At 44.5% G+C, this 19656-nt stretch overlaps 1 protein-coding gene across 9 annotated transcripts in view; it reads right to left on the reverse strand.

Annotated features, from left to right (window-relative positions):
- The window catches only part of MITF (melanocyte inducing transcription factor), a 247335-nt gene that overhangs the window by 203767 nt on the left and 23912 nt on the right, over positions 1-19656 (reverse strand). The gene's annotated exons all lie outside the window — the stretch shown is intronic.

The following is a 19656-nucleotide window of genomic DNA, read 5'->3' on the forward strand; positions in this document are numbered from 1 at the left end:
TTGGGTTTGGAAATTAGACAGAACTGAGTTCAAATCATAGCCTGTCACTTAATTAGCTGTGACTGTGGGCAAGTCACATAACCACACTTAATCTCAGTGTTCTCATCTGTTAAATGAAAGAATAACAGTAACTAATAGACTTGTTGTGAAGATAAAATTAGATAATGCATGCAGAGTTCTAAGTACATAATAGGCATTCAATAAATGTTAGCTATTATTATTCTATCATAAGGATCAGGCATGTAGGTCTGAGAGTAATTTGGCCTTGAAATCCACTGATTGACAAGCATATTAAAAATTTTTAAGAGCCATGATGCTACAATCAGGAGCCCAAACAAGTAATTCAACGTGGTTCATGTATTACAAAAAGTCACCTCCACAAACACATCTCTAAAATATTAAAGCAGACAGAGCTTCTTATACCACAGGGGCTTCTGTGCACAGCCACTCAGCTGTGAGCTCTACAATGCCAGGGACTGCCATTCACAGATATGATCCGAACATGCCTTGTTATGGGTTGAATTATGTGTCCACAAAATTCATATGTTGAAATCCCACCCCCCAATACCTCAGAATGTGTTGCAGATGATTTAAGATGAAGTCATATTGGAAGAGAGTGAGCCACCCATCCAATTTGACTGGTGTCTTTATAAAATGGGAAAATTTGGGCGCACACACACACATACACACAAGGAGAAGCCATGTAAGGACATCGAGTTGAGTTAGCACAGGCCAAGGAACTAGCGGGAGACAGGAGAAAAGCCCAGCCCTGCTCCCTCCTTGGCGCTTTCAGAGGCATCAAGGCCCTGCTGACATCTCAATCTTGGACTTCCAGCCTCCAGAACTATGAGACCATACATTTCTGTTGCTTAAACCACTCAGTCCATGGTACTTTGGTACAGCAGCCTGAGCTGACTAATGCACTCCCTGAAATTGTGCAACATTGCAGCCCTGTCTAGAGTCCACCAAGCACCTTCCAGAAATGTTGACCCCAGATTCTTAGCTTAATGAACTATGTTCCAGTCGGCTCCAAATGAACGCAGAGCCCATCAATTAGACAAGCAATGTATTCTGTATGCTTCCGAAACGGGGCTGAGGGGAAAGGAGAAAAGCGCATTCAGTAGACAGCCTATCAAATCCTCAATGGCATACATATGCTGTACCTTCCGAGACAGTGCTATTGGGACTCAGGAGGGCTACAAGGCAGGAAGCTCAGCCTAGGCTGCCAGGGCCAGCTGCTCGGCCAAAAGGAATAGTGCTGCTTCAAAGCAGAGTGCTTTTCTAACATAAAGCTTCCATCTTTTCTGACTTGTCTACACAGTGCTTCTAAAAAAATTTGGGTATCAAAACCAAATGAAAATTTTATTAGAGCCAATGGTCCTCTACTGGAAAATTACATTTCACTCCAATATTTGCACATATTTTCAAGGGTCTAAGCAAGGTGGGCTTGAGAGGTAAATGACCTTACAGCTCCTGGAGCCTGGGGATTGGTTTAATGCTTTCCCGTCAATATCTTAAAATTCTTCATTTTTAAACATTTTCATTTTGTACAGGGTCCTACATATTTTACAGGCTGGTCCTCCGTCTTAGGAGCACAGGTGCCATGCTAATGGACATTTCAGCTACACCTATCGTGGGTCAGTAAAGAATTGGAATTCTTAGGCAACATTTTATTTGAGGGCCCCTTTTCTAAAGGCATACATGATTAAGGACCCAATATTAATTAACATCTGGTCACACATTTGAAAAACACACATTCACCAAACCAGAAAAGAACTGACTTATATAGTATTATTTTTTTAATGACTGAAAACCAAATAATTATAAATGAGTTGTTTCCAAAGGAAGCCATTGTATTAAAAAAGAAACATTCCCCAGAATCATCGTTACCATAAAACATAGTATTATGCACTTCTCCAAAAACTTTCGAGTAACATGGCTGGCATCAGGAGAACGTGCCCTCTTCCGACTTTCCTAGACAGACATCACCACCACTTGCTGGAGATCCTGCTTCAGCTGCAGGCAGTCTCCAAGATGGCCATCCTCGAACGCGCGCCCCTCCCACAGTGAGCCTGGGCTGCCTCCGCCAGCAGAAGGTGCAGGGTGATACTCTGGCAATCCTGGACTGGCCGTAAGGAGGCTGGTTGTTCTCATGTGTCCCCTCTTGGAACATTCACTTTGGGAGCTCGCAGGCACCATGTAAGAAATCCCATTACCCTGATGAATGGAGAGACCACATGGAGAGGCCACAAGAGCCCTCCAACTGTATGAAGGAAGAGAAATTTCCATTGTCTCAGGCCAAGATGGACCTTTATAGTTCGCCAGCCCTAGACATCATCTGCCTATAACTATTTCCCAGGTGAGCCCCATCAACCCTCAGAACTGTGAGAAATAATAAAATGGTGGTCATTTTAAGCCACTAAATTCAGGGTGATTTGTTACACAACAGTGAATAACTTAAGCCCTAAACATTCTGTCACAACAGCTAAGGCTAATCTGTGAGGTGAATCTGGCCCATAGATGCATGCTAATTGGTATGCATCTTCTTCTTTTTTTTCAAATTGTATTAGGTAACATTTAAACATTGGGAGATCTCACATAAAAACCTAGATTTCTCGCTTCTGAAAATCTGGACCTACATTATCACATGGTAAAAACCAGCAATAGCAGAAAAGTATTTACCTCCTCCAAGGGTGTAGTCTTGTCCTGTCTTGTCCAGTCTAAGATAGTTTCTATCTGCGCCCCAACCTCTGCTCCGCCACACTGCCCAGTCTCTGTAAGATCATCTTTAGCCTCTGCAGTGCTTAGCAGAGTGCATGGCACACGACTGGTCCTAAATCCCTACTTGCTGAGCAACTGCACACCGCATCAACTGCTCTCATCACCCTGACATGATTGCCAAATCCTGTTGTTCCTACTTGCATATCCTCTCCTTTCCAATCCCATCATCACTCTTCATGCCCTCTCTTCAATAATTCCAAGAGCCTCCCAAAGGTCTCCTGGCCTCCATGCTGTGCCTCCAATCCATTCTCTCATCCCTACTAAGATCACCTACTCACAACACGAATTTAGGCAAATCGTGGATGCTCCTCAAGTCTTCAGGTGGGTTCCTGTTGTAATATTGTGTCAGGTGTTACCCTGAGGAAACGGCACGTGCTCAGGATCTCTAGGTACTTTTTTTTTTACAGATTTCAGAGAGGAAGGGAGAGGGGAGAGAGAGAAACATCCTATATAATAAAGAGCTAATTGCAAATGGCCATCACACTCTCACGCCGTCACGCCATAACTGCTCAGACACTCAACACTGGGGAGAGGGGAATGGGGACCAGCCAGGCACAAATGAGCCTGCGAGAGAGGGATGGGGACCAGCCAGCCTGCGGCCCGAGAGAGGGACAAGCCACCCGCCCCACAGTCCTGGGAGCCAGCACCTGCGCCTGTGGCCTAGGAAAGGGACAAGCCACCCGCTCTGCAGTCTGGGTGCCTGCCGCTAAGGCCCAGGCGAAGCCGCCCACCCACGGTGCCCTGCGATTGCAGCCGGCCCAGGTGAAGCTGGCCCAGGTCCTGAGTGCCAGCCAGAGGGAGGGAAGCCTGGGTCCCGGGTGCCTGCGACTGGCTGGAGGAGGGAATCCTGGGTCCTGGGTGCAGGACAAGGCAGAGGCGGTTAGGGGCAATCAGGTCAGCAGGGGAGCAGTTGGGGGCAATCAGGCAGGTATGCAGAGGTGGTTAGGGGCGATCAGGCAGGCAGGCAGGCAAGCGGTTAAGAGCCAGCAGGTCCCAGATTGTGAGAGGCAGTCGGACATCCCCCGAGGGGTCCCAGATTGAAGAGCGTGCAGAGCGGGCCAAGTGCCCCCCACCCCGCACAAATTTTGTGCACCGGGCCTCTAGTCAATGATAAAAGAGAATCATTTATTGGCTACCTCCTACATGTCCCACACTGGGGATCAAGATCGCAACCCAAGCATGTGTCCTGACCAGGAATCGAACCATGACCTCCTGGTTCATAGGTCGATACTCAACCACTAGGCCACAACGGCCAGGCAGTACTATTTCTTATAACTGTGTGTGAACTACAATTATCTCAAATAAAATGTTTAACATTTAAAATCTATGGAAACTTTATACATATTCTTTGACCAATAAATTCCACTTGTGTCAAAATTAAATTTCTATGAATTTTTAAAATGTCTTGGTTGCTCCCCAGCACCTAGAGAACAAAGTCCAAACCCACTCAGCCAGACTTTCAAGGCTCTCCTCATTTTGTCCTTTACTGAAAACAATTCCTAATCCCTGAACCCCTCAAACACACACTGTGTGCATTTGCTCAGCCTGGGGCCGTTGTCCATCATCCTGTAAACCTTCTTCATTCTCCAACATGGTATTCAAACCCACATTCCACAAAGCCTTCTTAAAGCCTCCTAACAGAAAGTAATCTCTATGCAACATCCCGCCAGATTTTACTTGTACCTCAGAGAGCCTTGCCACCGGGTTTCAGAGATCATTTGTATATGCATGCGGGAGGGACTACATACCTATCTCCTCTCTCTCCTCCCAATTCCAGAGAATAAGCCAGTTCAGAGGGTATTCCCAAGATTATGTGGCAGAGTGCTAGGCTTCAGATGCCACTTACACAACCTCTGCCCCTTCTACTCCTCAGGGACTGGACATTATTTATCTTCATAACCACTGTCAGGTAACACAGCCACTAACAGAATTCTGCATCTATTAGGTGGTGAGTCTGCCTTGAATTAAACTGGAGTGGAGGACAAATATTGGCATCCTATGATACCCAAATAACATTATCTTCAGAAAGGGTGAACAAGCATTTCCCCTCTCCAGTTTTAAACAGAGAATAATTATATCTTTTACAGATACAAAAAACCACAGTAAAAGGTGTGGCATTTTCCATCATGTATTCCCTGCTTTCACTTACACATCAGTAAGTGAACACGAGTGGAATTTTCCACATTTGCTCTAAAGCCAGTGGTTCTCAACCTTCTGGCCCTTTAAATACAGTTCCTCATGTTATGACCCAACCATAAAATTATTTTCGTTGCTCCTTCATAATTGTAATGTTGCTACTGTTATGAATCGTAATGTAAATATCTGATATGCAGGATAGTCTTAGGCGACCCCTGTGAAAGGGTCGTTCGACTGCCAAAGGGGTCGCGACCCACAGGTTGAGGGTCACGCAAACCGAAAGAGGTCCACTGACAGTTTAGGGATAAGGAAGATTTGGAATAAATTTGAGAAAAATATATTTTGTAGGTTGAGAATTTTTATCAAATAGGGAAATGTGCTTAGTACATTTTAAGGACAATTCAATATTATATATATTTGAAGATAACTAACAAAAATATAGGCAAACTTTAAATGCATTTCATAATTTATATTAATGTGAAATTATAGTTTGGGGCTGACTGCAGAGTTGAAAGAAAATGTGCCCACTGAAATCTCTCACCATGTGATTAAACTCCTTTATTCCTCAAACTCTCCATACCCCTTTACCCCTTACCAGAACCTGATGAAGCAAACTGGACAACTCTTTGCATATAGAAGTCCCATTTCCTCCATTTCCTATTCACAGAACCGTCACTTGATCAGGGCAGCAATGTGCCCAGTGAGGAGTTGCCATTTAATCCAGTTCTGACCAATAAGATGCAAGGAGACATCCACAGAGGGTTCCTGGGAAAGCCTGTGTTTTCCCACTACAGATTTCACCCCTTTTTTCTTTACCCTCTTCTTAAAGCAGATATGACAACTGAAGAACAGCAGCCATCTTGCAACCATGGGTAAAAACCATGAGGAAAACACCAAGGCAAGTCAGTGTGAGGATCCTTCTGACATCATGGAGCCACTAGAACAGTGGTTCTCAACCTGTGGGTTGCGACCCCTTTGGGGGTCGAATGACCCTTTCACAGGGGTCGCCTAAGACCATCGGAAAACACATATATAATTACATATTGTTTTGTGATTAATCACTATGGTTTAGTTATGTTCAATTTGTAACAATGAAATTGGGGGTCACCAAAACATGAGGAACTGTATTAAAGGGTCGTGGCATTAGGAAGGTTGAGAACCACTGCACTAGAAGAATGGTCGTGGTCATGGACCTCTGACTTCTTGTACAAGATTAAATGGATCCCTATTTGTTCAGGCAACTGTTAATTGGCTATTGACTTTCATGCATGAAAATGTAAACCTGACTGAAACAAACTCTGCCCCAGAATAGTGCCAACCCTAAAGCTCTCCCAGTGACACTGTTCCACCTTGCACCCCCCACAGGAGGCGGTGCTAATATCCACTCCATCCAGCCTGAGTCTCTCTCCTCAGAGCTCCACCTCTGTAAGACCTCCATTCTACCACACAGGCCCCTTCCTTCCCCCCTCACTCTGTCACCACTTAAGTCTAAATATTCACCGAGCCTGTGCTTCTTCATCCCTTGCATCTCCCCGTTCCACGCCATCCTCTCGTCTGCACTGTTCCTCATTGGTCTTGGCACAGTGATCTTTCAGAAACACAAATAGGATCCTATGGCTCCTACTTAAAACTCTTTCATACCTCCCTCTTGACCTTTGAATAAAGCCCATCTTCCTAGTCATAGCTTAAAAGGTCCTCCATTCTATGACCCCGATGACACTAACCTCGGATTCACTTTCTCTCCAGGTTCTAGCCTTCATAGCATTCCATACTCTCAGCAGATATCTGCACCTATCCCAGAAGTTTTCCTATGCCTATAGAAGTTGTACCCTACACATGAGGAGGCACTAACATCCACTCTACCCAGCCTGTGTCTCCTCTAACTTTTCTCATCTCTCCAGAACATATATCTAGGAATTTCATCAGCACTTCCATGTGGTAACTTGAGAGTATCTGACAACCTAGGCCTGGTACAAATATCTGCACTTCTCTGCACATCTAACTGCTCAGTGCAAGTTCCCACCTTCCTTGAAAACATAGGGCACTACCGTGTCAAGTGCTAGTCAGAGCCCTGAATTTCTCACAGCCCTAGATTCTAATTTATTTATCTGCTTCCTTATTCCCTACCTTCTTAAAAAAAAAAAAAAGGAAGCTGAACTTAAGGATATATTGTGAAACAGCACAAAGGTTTAAATACGGATACTGCAGACACAGTGACCCAAATGACTAATGTGGAAAATGTTACCAACAGAACAAGTGCTTATCCATTCATTTCCCATGATGCGTGGGTATAATGCATGGTTTTCAGTCATAAATGAGATATAACATTAGAAGTTTAAGAAATGTCAAAATTTTATGAACACAATCCCAGTGAAGATATGAAACAGATACAAACTTGATTTAAACATGGTTTATGCGATGGCTTTTTATTTTTCTATTTTGGAAATTTTAGTTCCTGGTGTTTCCTATGAGTCATTTTCCATGAATATAAGGCTGTCCACCTAACACTAACCCCGATTAACTTCCATCTTCCGTGACCTATGAAATTATAAATGCATGATAAGACTTTTACTGAATATTGTCAATTTTCTGAAATAGCTCCATTTATACAAAAATACCCAAAGAAAGAATAGACCTCAACATTATTTTCCACATACTAGTCATGTTGATTTCCATGGAGGGTTTGTGTAATCATCTTAGAATATAACTTCTACCTAAGCCAGAGACATATTAACAATAGAATTAAAAATAATGGAAACAATAATAGTGATGGTAATAATAGTTATAAGAAAAGTATTCACTGTAGCTATGACTTCTGAGTACTTCCATGTTCCAGGCCCTATGTTAAAAATAAGCACTTTACATATGCATTATTTCATTGATTTCTCATAAAATTTGGCACTACCACTAGAATCATCCCCATATTACAGAGAGAAGAAACTGAGGCTCAAAGAAGTCAGCAACTTATTCATAATTGTACACCTGGCACATGGTGGAACCTGACTTCTCCGCACATCTGATGGCTCAGTGCAAGTTCCCACCGTCTTCTGCAGATGTGGGGGTCTCAGTCACAACTGCAAACAGTTACATAGCACTTGTCATGGACAGGAGCTGGCAAATGCTCAGTCTTCATAATAACCCTATAGAGCAGGTATTACTATATCCTTATTTTATATAAATGAAAGGGTCAGGTCAGGATGGCCCAGCCAATAAGCTGATGATCCAGGATTCAAACCCAGGCAGGCCCCTGGAGTCTCTGCCCTTCACTACCACTTACCCACTGTTCCATCCCAAGTAATAATAATATATCTAGGGCATGCAGAATATGCTGGACGTTGTGACTCTTTCCATATATTAGCCCATGAAATCCTTGCAATAAGTCTGAGGTAGGTGGTTTTGCTCCTCTTTACAGATGGGGTTCTGGGGCTCTGAGAAGTTAATTCTGTTTTCCAGGGTCATACAGGCAAGTAGTACCACACTGGCAAATACAAGCAGCAGTCTTGGGTTTCATTCCCACCTCCCCACTTCTTGTCCTGAGGCATGAGCGACTGGGAAACAGTGCGCATCAGATTTTCCACGTCTTTAAAACTGCTCAGTTTGTGTAGTTTAGGGTGTGACTACTCATAGATACCTCTGAGCGAATCTTCTGGGAGCCAGTGCAACCACAGTGCATCCTGCAGAACAATGCATGCTTTCTCTATGAATTAAACACCCAATCAGCTTGGGAAAAGCCTATCTTTGTGATATGAACACGTGGAATAGTTTAATTTTAGAAATAAACAGAGCCCACTGTTGTTTTCTTTTACCCAGTAGGAAACTCTGCTCTTTCTTTCTTCTGAAGCAAGTGTCACTCCATTTTCTCTTCCTACCCACTTCAAAGTTCCATTAGACAAGCCAAAACAAATCCTCCCAAAAGCATTATGAATCCTAGTAAGAAAAAATAATAGTTCTCTAGTAATTTTTTAATAAATAGAATGGAAATGGATCTAAATAGAATTAAAGCTCATTTCTGGAAAAGAATTAAGGAACAAAAATGGAACTATAGCAAAATAAGTTGATAAATCACAGCCCAACCTGTCAAGACCATGCCAGTTAAAGAACGTTGATTTGTGTATGTCACTGAGTTCTGGTTTTTGTAGTCAATTTTAATAAAATTCCACAAGGCCACAGAATTATGCGGCAGACAAAAATCATATCTTCAGCATCTCCGATAATATACAATAACAGTTGTTACCCTTAGCCAGGATGGGCACAGACATTTAATATGAATAGACAAGAGAAAAGGCAGTCTGCCTTTTAATCATTTAGTCTTTCATTTATGGACCCATTAATCCACAAATATTTATACAGTGCCTCTCTGTGTCAGATCCTGGACCTGACACAATAGTGAAAGACATAGCTGTGCTTGCCAGCCTCCTGGAGTTGGAATACAGACAATGACCACATGGGTAAATGTAGGATAATTTTGTAAGAAATTAAGTCGCACGAAGGAAAAGATCAAGAAACTGTAAAAGGATAGCATGGCAAACTAACTCAGAAGAGGAAGGGGGCAAGGAAAAAGGTCAGGAAGCAACTTTAAATGAGAGTGAAGACGGATAGAAAGTAGACAGAGAATGACAGGAAAGTGTTTAAGATGGTGGGAAGGACGTGTGTAATGCCTGAGGAAGAAAAGAATTAAAAGGAGGCAGTGTGACATTAGAACCAACAGCTGTTGGCTGTTTCCAGCTTAGGTGCTAACAGCTGACCTCATCCTTCTGAGAGTCATGGCACTGGTAACCCTGGTAACTCCTTGGCAGCAGGGTCTCAACTGCCCCAATGTACGCCAGGAAGGGCCGAGGGGCTGAAGGTTAGGTCAGGGCTAACCTCTGATCTCCTGGGAAGTTGTTTCCAGAATCCTCAATCTGGAAACATACAACATTCTAGGCTTCCCAAGAGGAAGCCAGTTAGAGAACATGAAGAACAGATTCGGTTAGTGGGTAAAATGACTGGGGCTCCACTTGACAGAGTTCACACTAGAGCAGTGGTTCTCAACCTTGGCTGCACATTAGAATCACCTGGGAATCTTTTTAAAATCCTGATTTCTGGGCCTCATCCTCCGGAAATTCTGTTTCTTTGTTATTGGGTGGGGCCACAACATTAGTAACAAAGAAACAGAATTTCCGGAGGATGAGGCCCAGGTGATTCTAATGTGCAGCCAAGGCTGAGAACCACTGCACTAGAGGCTTGAAGATAAGGTGATGTGAGGGCACTACTCCACTGGGAAAAGAAATGAACTGAACAGCTGTGAGTCCATTTGGGGGGCCGGCCAATGAGGGGCACTAAACCATCACAGGAAGTGGAAGAAATATGCTGATGGAAGAGAAAGGGTTGAGATGACCAAAGAACATTCTTGAGTAATAAAAGATGGTCCCTAAACTGCCTTTTAAAAAGGGCTAATTGCAGGACTTTGATGTGCTACACATTGTGATGCAAGTACGGGGCAGAACTAAATTCCTCAAGGCTATAGAAGAGAGGCTGTGGGCTTCTGGTGCCTCCTACCTGCATGGCACTGGGTGGTGGAAGGATATCTGTATACATAAAACCCCAATATGCAAATAGACCAAACAGCGGAACTGAACAACCGAACAACCAGTTGCTATCGTGTTTGCTGACCACCACAGGGTGAGTGTGGAACATGGCTGGTGTCGGCAGCAGAAGGGAGAGCATGGAACATGGCAGGCATCCGTCACAGCAGGATGGTGGAGCAGGTGAGTGTGGGTGCCAGACCAAGGCAGGGTGCCAGTCGCTGTCATTGGAAGAGCCTCTGGTGGTTACTGAAAATTCTTTGCTCCCGCACACTGCGGTCCCACCCGGCGCTCGCACCTGCTGCCGGCGCTGGAGCTGCCGCTCACACCTGCTGCTGGCACCAGCCCCGCTTGCTCCCACAGCCGGCACCAGAGCCACTGTTCACACCCACTGCTGGCGCCTGCCCCAATTGCCCCGCGCTGTCAGCGGATGCGAGCAGGGCCGGCACCGCCAGCGCATGGGAGCGGCAGTGGCAGGAACAGGGCTGCTGGCAGACAGAGGACCAGGGGCCACAGCGGGAGGGGCCAGGAAGGAGCCTAGAGGATGGGCTGAGACCCGCCCCTGTACCCATTGCAGCCTCATGGCCCAAAGTCCCTTTCAAGGTGCACGAATTTGTGCACTGGACCCCTAGTCTATAATAATCTATAATAATAAAAGCATAACATGTTAATTAGACTGGACAGCCAAACGACCTTCCAGACGTCCTTCCAGACAACCTTCCAGATGAAGCCAGAGCTGTGAGGGCCAGGGAAGCTGCCATGGCTACAAGGGCCGAGCCCCTTGCACGAATCTTGTTCATCGGGCCTCTAGTTTAAAGAATAAATGTGAAGGTGTACCTGAACATTAGTCTGCCAGGACTCCCCACAGGCCTCAGCCCTATTTCCTGCTATTAAGACTACGTTGAGCCCAACTATCATGGCTCAGTGGTTGAACATTGACCTATGAACCAGGAAGTCATGGCTCAATTCCCAGTCAGGGCACATGCCCAGGTTGCAGGCTCGAACCCAGTGGTGGGTGTGCAGGAGGCAGCCAATCAATGATTCTCTCTCATCCTTGATGTTTCTATCTCTCTCTCCTTCTCCATTCCTCTTTGAAATCAATAAAAATATTTTAAACCAGGCTGCTTTGAAGGGGTACTCTCCTAACCAGGTCTGTCACCCCTAACCAGGTCTGTCTCCATCTACTCAACTCCTTGAGTACAGAAGCTGGGTCTTGTTTATCACTCTATCCTAATTGATAGCTCACCATAACACTCAATAAATTTGCTCTATTTTCTATAGCAGAAAAATATTAAGGCTATATAATAACACAATCTGTACTTACCCACACCAATTAGTCTGTGAACAACCCTTAATGTCAGTACATAAAATTACTTCACAGTTTGCAAGGTTTTCAATGTGAGATCTTTACAGAAATTAAATAAAGTGCAGTAAGATAATTCATACATCTGAGATCCAGCTCTGCATGCTCAAAAAGAAGCAGTCTGCCTCAGATATGAAATACTCAAACACACTGGGGTGGGGAGGGATCAAAGAATCTGCAGACAGGCAGTATCAAATTCTGGACAGTCAATAAAAATGGTCTAGTCCACTAGCTTTGTTTCATAAGGAGGAAACATTAAGTGGAGAATGTTGAGCTACTTTGCCCCATCAAGTGACAAATCCATGGCCAATGATCTCTAAGTTCTCAGACCACTGTTTTCCCCACCACACTGGGCTGTCACCTGAATTACTCAGGTCACCTTACTCCTCCAGCTGGAAATCTACAATGGCTCCCCATTTTTAATGAATAAACAGCAAAGTCTTGCCCTAGCTGGGTGGCTCAGTTGGTTGGAGTGTTGTCCCATACACCAAAGGGTTGCGGGTTTGATCACCAGTGGGGTGCACATGGGGGAGGGGGAACAACTGCTTGATGTTCTTCTCTCTCTCACCCTTTTGCCCTCCCTCTCTCCCTTCCTTTCTCTGAAAATCAATAAAAACATATCTTCAGGTGAGGATTAAAAAAAAAAAGGCAAAGTCTTTACAGAGCCCTATGGGTCTACCTCATTCCTATCTATTTTTCTTAATATATATTTTTATTGATTTCAGAGATGAAGGGAAAGGGAGAGAGAGAGATAGAAACATCAATGATGAGAGAGAATCATTGTTCAGTTGCTTCCTGCATGCCCCCTTCTGGGGATTGAGCCAGCAACTGAGCATGTGCCCTTGACCCGAAATCGAACCCAGGACCCTTCAGTCCACAGGCTGACGCTCTATCCACTGAGCCAAACCAGCCAGGGCCATTCCTATCTATTTTGTCCCTGACCTCGTCTCCTGCCATTCCACTACCTTTCCCTTTGCTCAACCTGCCCCAGCCATGTGGTCATCCATCTCCTGCTGAATGGGGCATCCTTCCATCAAGAGCCTGCGTACTTACCCTTCCCTCTGCCTGATGAGCCTCCACTCCCACCCCACCCCACCCCCAGAAATACGGCACAACACCCTTTGTCACCACCTTCGGATATCTCCTCAAGTGCCATGTTCTCAGTGAGACCTTCCTTATCACGCAACTTTAAATTACCACTCACCCCAAACCCATCCATGCTTTATCTTCTCTCTAGCACTTATAACCATTTAACATATTATATATTTACTTATTTATGTATGCATTTCCCCTTCCCCACCCATAAACTCCATGAGTACAAAGATTTCAATAGCATGGTTCACTGCTGTATTCCTTGTACCACATAGTCAATATTAGTTGAGTAACTGGTTATATGGATTAGTGGATGGAGTTTAAAAGTGGCCCAAATCCAGAGAATGCAGGAGCCATGAAGTGTCTGATAGTGTCGGGCAGTCCCTGGGAAGCAGCTGTGGCCTGGGTGTCATCTACCATCACTATGTACCCACTCTGCACTGGCATTCACGGATACCCTGTGTCAAAGTCAGTAAACTAAGGAATGAAGTGACATAAATATTTGTCAACACAATCCCCTTTGAGGCAGTGTGACTCTGGGTTGAAAAGCGACCTAGAAAGCCAATAATTTATCAGAAACAAGATGCCCTTACATGCACAGATGCAGAAGTCACTTCCGAATGGCTTCCCTGTGCCCTTCAGCTAGAGCAGAGGAGATGGCTTGCTTAGATTGGGCATCCCAAAAAAGAACCCAGATTTCAAAAACTCTGGCATGAACCAACATTTGCTATTAAGCTTAAATAGCTGGCATCATTCTAAATCTAAAACCACCAGGCTTCAATTATAACTAATGACAGATACATAAAGGAAGATATTAAGAGTGGCCAAAAACAAGGCAGTAGGAACCAAGGGTCGATATTAAAACTACATAATATTTGGCCCAGCCATCAAGGGGAAAAAAAAACAAAAACATCCAGACAGACTCAAACTAACATAAACAGTCTGTGCTCATTCACGTTTAAAACCCCAGTAATGTTTGCATGCATGCTGTATCTCATCCGATACCTGAAACAGCGAACATAGCCACAAAGAACTACTTGTCCAAACTTGAAAAACACAGGCTAATTCTAATTTACAAAAACGAAGTACCAAGGATCACTAAATGCCTTACTAATTTCCAGTCTAATTCAGAGCTTTAGAGCCCAACACACATGAACTTAGAATCAAAATCTTCTACTCCCAGCCTTATTAGTCCCTCTTAGGCACTGGGCATGCTACCCAAACCAAAGTTTTTCATGATGTGCCTTACTATCTCCTTGCCAACATGAACACTGTCTCATTTTAATTCAATTGCTGGAAAAGTGATTGATCTCAACAAGTTTTAAATCCTGGGGTCATTTTTAAATGGCATTAATTTCACATGAAATCATTTTTTAAAAAAGGAAAAAGTACTAGAAAACAACTACTGAAAATGAGTTTAGCATTTAATGAATCTTCCTCTCCAAGATTCCAAATTTCCATAGCTAAATCTGAGATGAGCATAGTTTTCTGAGGTCTATGATGGCTAAAGCAGGTGTATGCTGGTGCCCCCTGTAGAAAGCTCCCATGTGCTAATGGCACACTGCTGGGGATTCATCTGGGACCAGTCAAAGCCATAAGGCTATTAACTCTGACCTAGGCCAAGTCCAATAAACAAGTCATCCCCACAGGAAATGAGTTAAGCTGGCCTTCAAAGTCCCAAAGAGTGCCTCACAAGAAGCTGCTCATGAAATCCTTCTGCTATTGATTTTGCCCAACTTAAATCAGAAATCACTGGAAATGTTCATGTCAGAAAAAAAATTAAATGGAGTGACTTAGTTTGTTTGAAGTGACCAACTAAAAGAGTCTCTCAGCACTGCCATAGTCTCTCTGGCCACCACCTACATAGCAACAATAGGTGCATGATAAATATTTAAGAAACTAACATGGACTGAATCCAGCTCCACCTACACTACATAAAATCAAGTTTCTGATCTGGAAATTCTAGACCATAAACAGTCACACATGAGAGAAGAGGTCACGGCCAGTTACCATGCTATATATATTATTCTCGTGTCTGAATAACATACTCATTTCCAAATGTGGCCACCTCCAGGCTTTTGTTAATGTTAAGACTATACCAAAAACATTTCATTCTTTTTGAAGACTTCTCTCAAATATGACCCTCCAGAAAGCTGTTCCTACTTGTTCTTCAGATTTCATCGCTTCCTACATTCAACCATCTGGGCCAGGGGTCCTCAAACTACGGCCCGCGGGCCACATGCGGCCCGCCGAAAACCTTTATCTGGCCCGCCAGGTGTTTTTGCCGCCGCTGTGTGCATAGGAATTTGTTCATAGTTTTTTTTAAACTATAGTCTGGCTCTCCAACGGTCTGAGGGACAGTGAACTGGCCCCCTGTTTAAAAAGTTTGAGGACCCCTGATCTGGGCCCTGGCTTTACTTGCCTTAGACCACTGATGGCGAACCTTTTGAGCTCAGCGTGTCAGCATTTTGAAAAACCCTAACTTAACTCTGGTGCCATGTCACATAGAGAAATTTTTTGATATTTGCAACCCTAGTAAAACAAAGACTTATATTTTTGATATTTATTTTATATATTTAAATGCCATTTAACAAAGAAAACTCAACCAAAAAAATGAGTTCGCGTGTCACCTCTGACACATGTCATAGGTTCACCATCACTGCCTTAGACCCTAACAGTATTTATTCTGTCTTTTGTCATCGTTGTTTCTTGCCTTACTGCTCCATTTAACATTAAGGTTTTTAAGGGAGAGAACCATAGGTTAAAAGTCCTCTCTCCTGCTAGCAGGTTGTTGTATCCCCAGCAAGATATTCAGTAAAAATGGGTTGAACTGAGAGGATCTCAGTCTTTGATTTAATTCTCTCAAAATCTCCAACTGATCTAACAGCTTAAGGACCAAACCCACTTAAAAATTAACTTAATTTGTACATACAGCGACATCACTCTAAATTATTAACCTACCCACTCTATGTGTTTATTTTCCTACTTGGAAAATCAGGCCAGCCATAAGAACAACCTTCCCTATACAGGTGACTCTAAGAGTGATGAGGTAATTTCCTTCAAAGATGATGAGGTTTTCAGGATTCTCTGGAATGCATACCTATGCATTAATGTGTCATTATTAATAGGTCCCTCCAGGTAGAAGCAACACTAGAACATTTCAGAATTTTCAAGCAACTTCACACTATATACTCAGGTGTCAACATAATCTCAATTTGATGGTCCTATTGCTTACAAAGGTATAAAGAATTTAGGAGACAGATTTACTAAAGATACTAGGAAATATTTCATCAAATTTGTGTGACTATTTCTATACTCATGTTCCAAGGGCATTATTCACTGTGTTTGTATAAGCATCCATACATATATCTGATTAAAGAAATGGATGAGAGGATCAAGGGTAAGTTTTACCCCCATACTAAGGTTTCCAGATTTATCAAATAAAAATACAAGATGCCCAGTTAAATTTTAATTGAGATTAGCAAAAATAATATTTTATTATGCATACCTCATGAAATTTGGACCACAATTATACTAAGAAAGTATTCTTTATGTGAAATTCAAATTTAACTGGACACTCCGTATTTTATCTGGCAACCCTACTCCAAACCCAGAAAGTATATTATGAAATCTTCAATTAAAAAAAAAAAAAACAGAGAAAAGCATATAGCAATAAATTTATCTTGTGAAGCCTTAATCTTCAGAAAGAATACAGCACCTCACCACATGGGGTACAGAACACATCAGAAAGCTCAGGAAACAGTGGCAGGGAGCCAGCGGAGTCAGGTGCTGTGTGCCAGATACTATTCCAAACCCTTGATGTGCATTATCTCCTTTAAGTCTTACCACACCCATATGGGCTAGGAATTAGTAATATTACTATTACAACGATTACTATACAGCTACGGAAAGCAAGGAACAAAGAGAACAGGTTTCCCAGTGTGATGAAGAAGAGAAGAGTCAATCCCAGGCAGGTTTAACAAAAGGACTTACATGCATCCTTTTTACAGGTAAACAAACAGAATCCCAGTATCTGCTCCAAACTCAAACAGCAGCTAATCAGTGTGGCAGGGATCAAAACCCAGGACAGCCTGACTCCAGAGCTTCAGCCCTACAATAAGGATCTGTCCGAGTCATGCAAAATGTGCACATCCCAGCTGAACCAGCTGTGGTTACCATAGTAATGAGTGAGACAGTATTATCTTCAGAGAACGGTACTAGAACTTAGAATGGCTTCCTAGGAGTCTTTATCAGATCCATCCAGCTGAATTTTGATTCCTTATGATCAAAAGGTTTTCCTGGGTTGGATGGAGAATGTAAAGACTTGCATTTAGGGGAAGAATTTGTTGTTACTGCCCTTTCTATACCAAAACATCTCTTTAAAATAAGCCAGTTATCCAACGTCCACCAGTCTTACTGCCTTGAGGCAAATTCTTGCTCCTGCCCAGGAATCCTAAACACTGGAAATAACCTGGAACACAGGCATGAAGGCCAATTTGAAGTAGCCACCAAAGTCAGCTTCAAGATCCAATCGTGTGTGGAAGGACCACAAAAGCCAAAATGTTTCCTCTTGGATCTGAAATTAAAAGCCAGGATTATTCCACATAAAATAACAGAGTTCAGAAAATATTGGAAATTCACAGAACTTTTACTGGGAGCAGATTTTCCTATGTGAGACCTCATATCCCTTATTCTGGTGCCTGTTACGTCTGGAATGAAGACAGATGTCTTTAATCTGTGTACAGAGTGTACATGTGCAATACAATACATATACAGCACAGTGCTTACCTAACTTTATCCTCAAAACCTACTTTAGGGAACAGAGAGCCCATCGGTCAGAGCATAAATCAGCTGCGGCAAAGGGCGGGGCATGGACATTTAGAATTTTGCTCATGTAACTTATAAGGAATACACAATAATCTATCACAGTCTGTTTATCTGGCTGTGTCTCCCATTAGCATATGGTCTTCCCAGGTGTGTGGTACAGAATAGGCACCAAATATATTTTGAATGAATGAATAAGCCCTCACCACTGCCACTGGTAAGCAGTGTATAGCCTTTTGCCCTCATTGCTCTTGTAATCTGTGGCCAAGGTTTGTATCCTCTTGCACTCACAGCCTCTCTTTGGGGATGAACAGTGCACGCGTACCCTTATTTCTGACAAGGACTCTTAAGCTAGAACCATCCTAACTGGCCTCTGTGACACTAGACCTGGCCACCCTCCAACCCCTTCTTCATTTGGCACTGAGTGCTGTTCCTCCATATCAGGCCATCCGTACTCCCCAGTGCTCCATCCATGCTCTCCAGTGGTCAGGCCACACTCCCCGGTGCTCCATCCACACTCCCCGGGGCTCCATCCTGGCTCCCCGGTGCTTTTGCCATGCTCCAGAGCTCACAGGGTCCCACAGGCACCACAATGTGCTGCCCTCCAGCCCATGCCTCCCGCCTGCTGAATGCCCTCAGCTTGTCTGCTTGGCAGCCATCTTTCAATAATGAATTCAAACTTCATTTCTTCTAGGAGATTTCACTCTTCCCTTCTCCCCTCCATCGTTTGCCCCCAAAGTTTCCACTTCAGGCCAAGCATCATATTCTTGCCGCTGTGGGTTACGAGAAGGCAGAGCTCTACCTTAGGGGCGGCCTGCTAGCACCAGCGGTGGCTGGCAGACCGCAGGTTTTAAGCAATCATTTCTTAGATGGATAAATGGACTTCAGAGCATAAAAAAGAAAACTCTGCTAATCTAATCATTCCTTGATATCATAACCAACAGAGGAATATGCCTAGACCCACTCACTGAGTTCTATCTATATCTGCTAAATCTACCAGAAAAAAATGACTAAAATGAGAGACAATAATGTGTGCTGGTGCCATTGCTGCTGTTTAAGTGAGCACCTGCTGACCAGGAGCTTCACAGAATATTGCCTAGTTATAACTGGGCCTGAGTACCAAAATCAAAATGACCCAAAACCAAGGATTATAGGGACTTTGGAGAGAGGGCACTTCTTAGACAGCAAATAAGTTTCCCCTACAGTCTCCATGGTGAGAGGTAGAAGCCCAAGGTTCCTCCCGGGTCCACAGGGCAGAACATGGGCAGCATCTGCCACTGTCCTGGAACGGCAGCACGGCCCCGTCCACACTGTCCTGGGGGAGCAGCACGGCCCCGTCTACACTGTCCTGGGGGAGCAGCACGGCCCGTCCACACTGTCCTGGGGGTGCAGCACGGCCCCGTCCACACTGTCCTGGGGGAGCAGCACGGCCCCGTCTACACTGTCCTGGGGGAGCAGCACGGCCCGTCCACACTGTCCTGGGGGAGCAGCACGGCCCCGTCCACACTGTCCTGGGGGAGCAGCACGGCCCGTCCACACTGTCCTGGGGGAGCAGCACGGCCCCGTCTACACTGTCCTGGAACGGCAGCACGGTCCCGTCCACACTGTCCTGGGGGAGCAGCACGGCCCCGTCCACACTGTCCTGGGGGAGCAGCACGGCCCCGTCCACACTGTCCTGGAACGGCAGCACGGTCCCGTCCACACTGTCCTGGGGGAGCAGCACGGCCCCGTCCACACTGTCCTGGGGGAGCAGCACGGCCCCGTCCACACTGTCCTGGAACGGCAGCACGGTCCCGTCCACACTGTCCTGGGGGAGCAGCACGGCCCCGTCCACACTGTCCTGGGGGAGCAGCACGGCCCGTCCACACTGTCCTGGGGGAGCAGCACGGCCCCGTC

Source organism: Myotis myotis, unplaced genomic scaffold (assembly GCF_014108235.1).
Source record: "Myotis myotis isolate mMyoMyo1 unplaced genomic scaffold, mMyoMyo1.p scaffold_m19_p_13, whole genome shotgun sequence".
Classification (NCBI taxonomy): Eukaryota; Metazoa; Chordata; class Mammalia; order Chiroptera; family Vespertilionidae; genus Myotis; species Myotis myotis.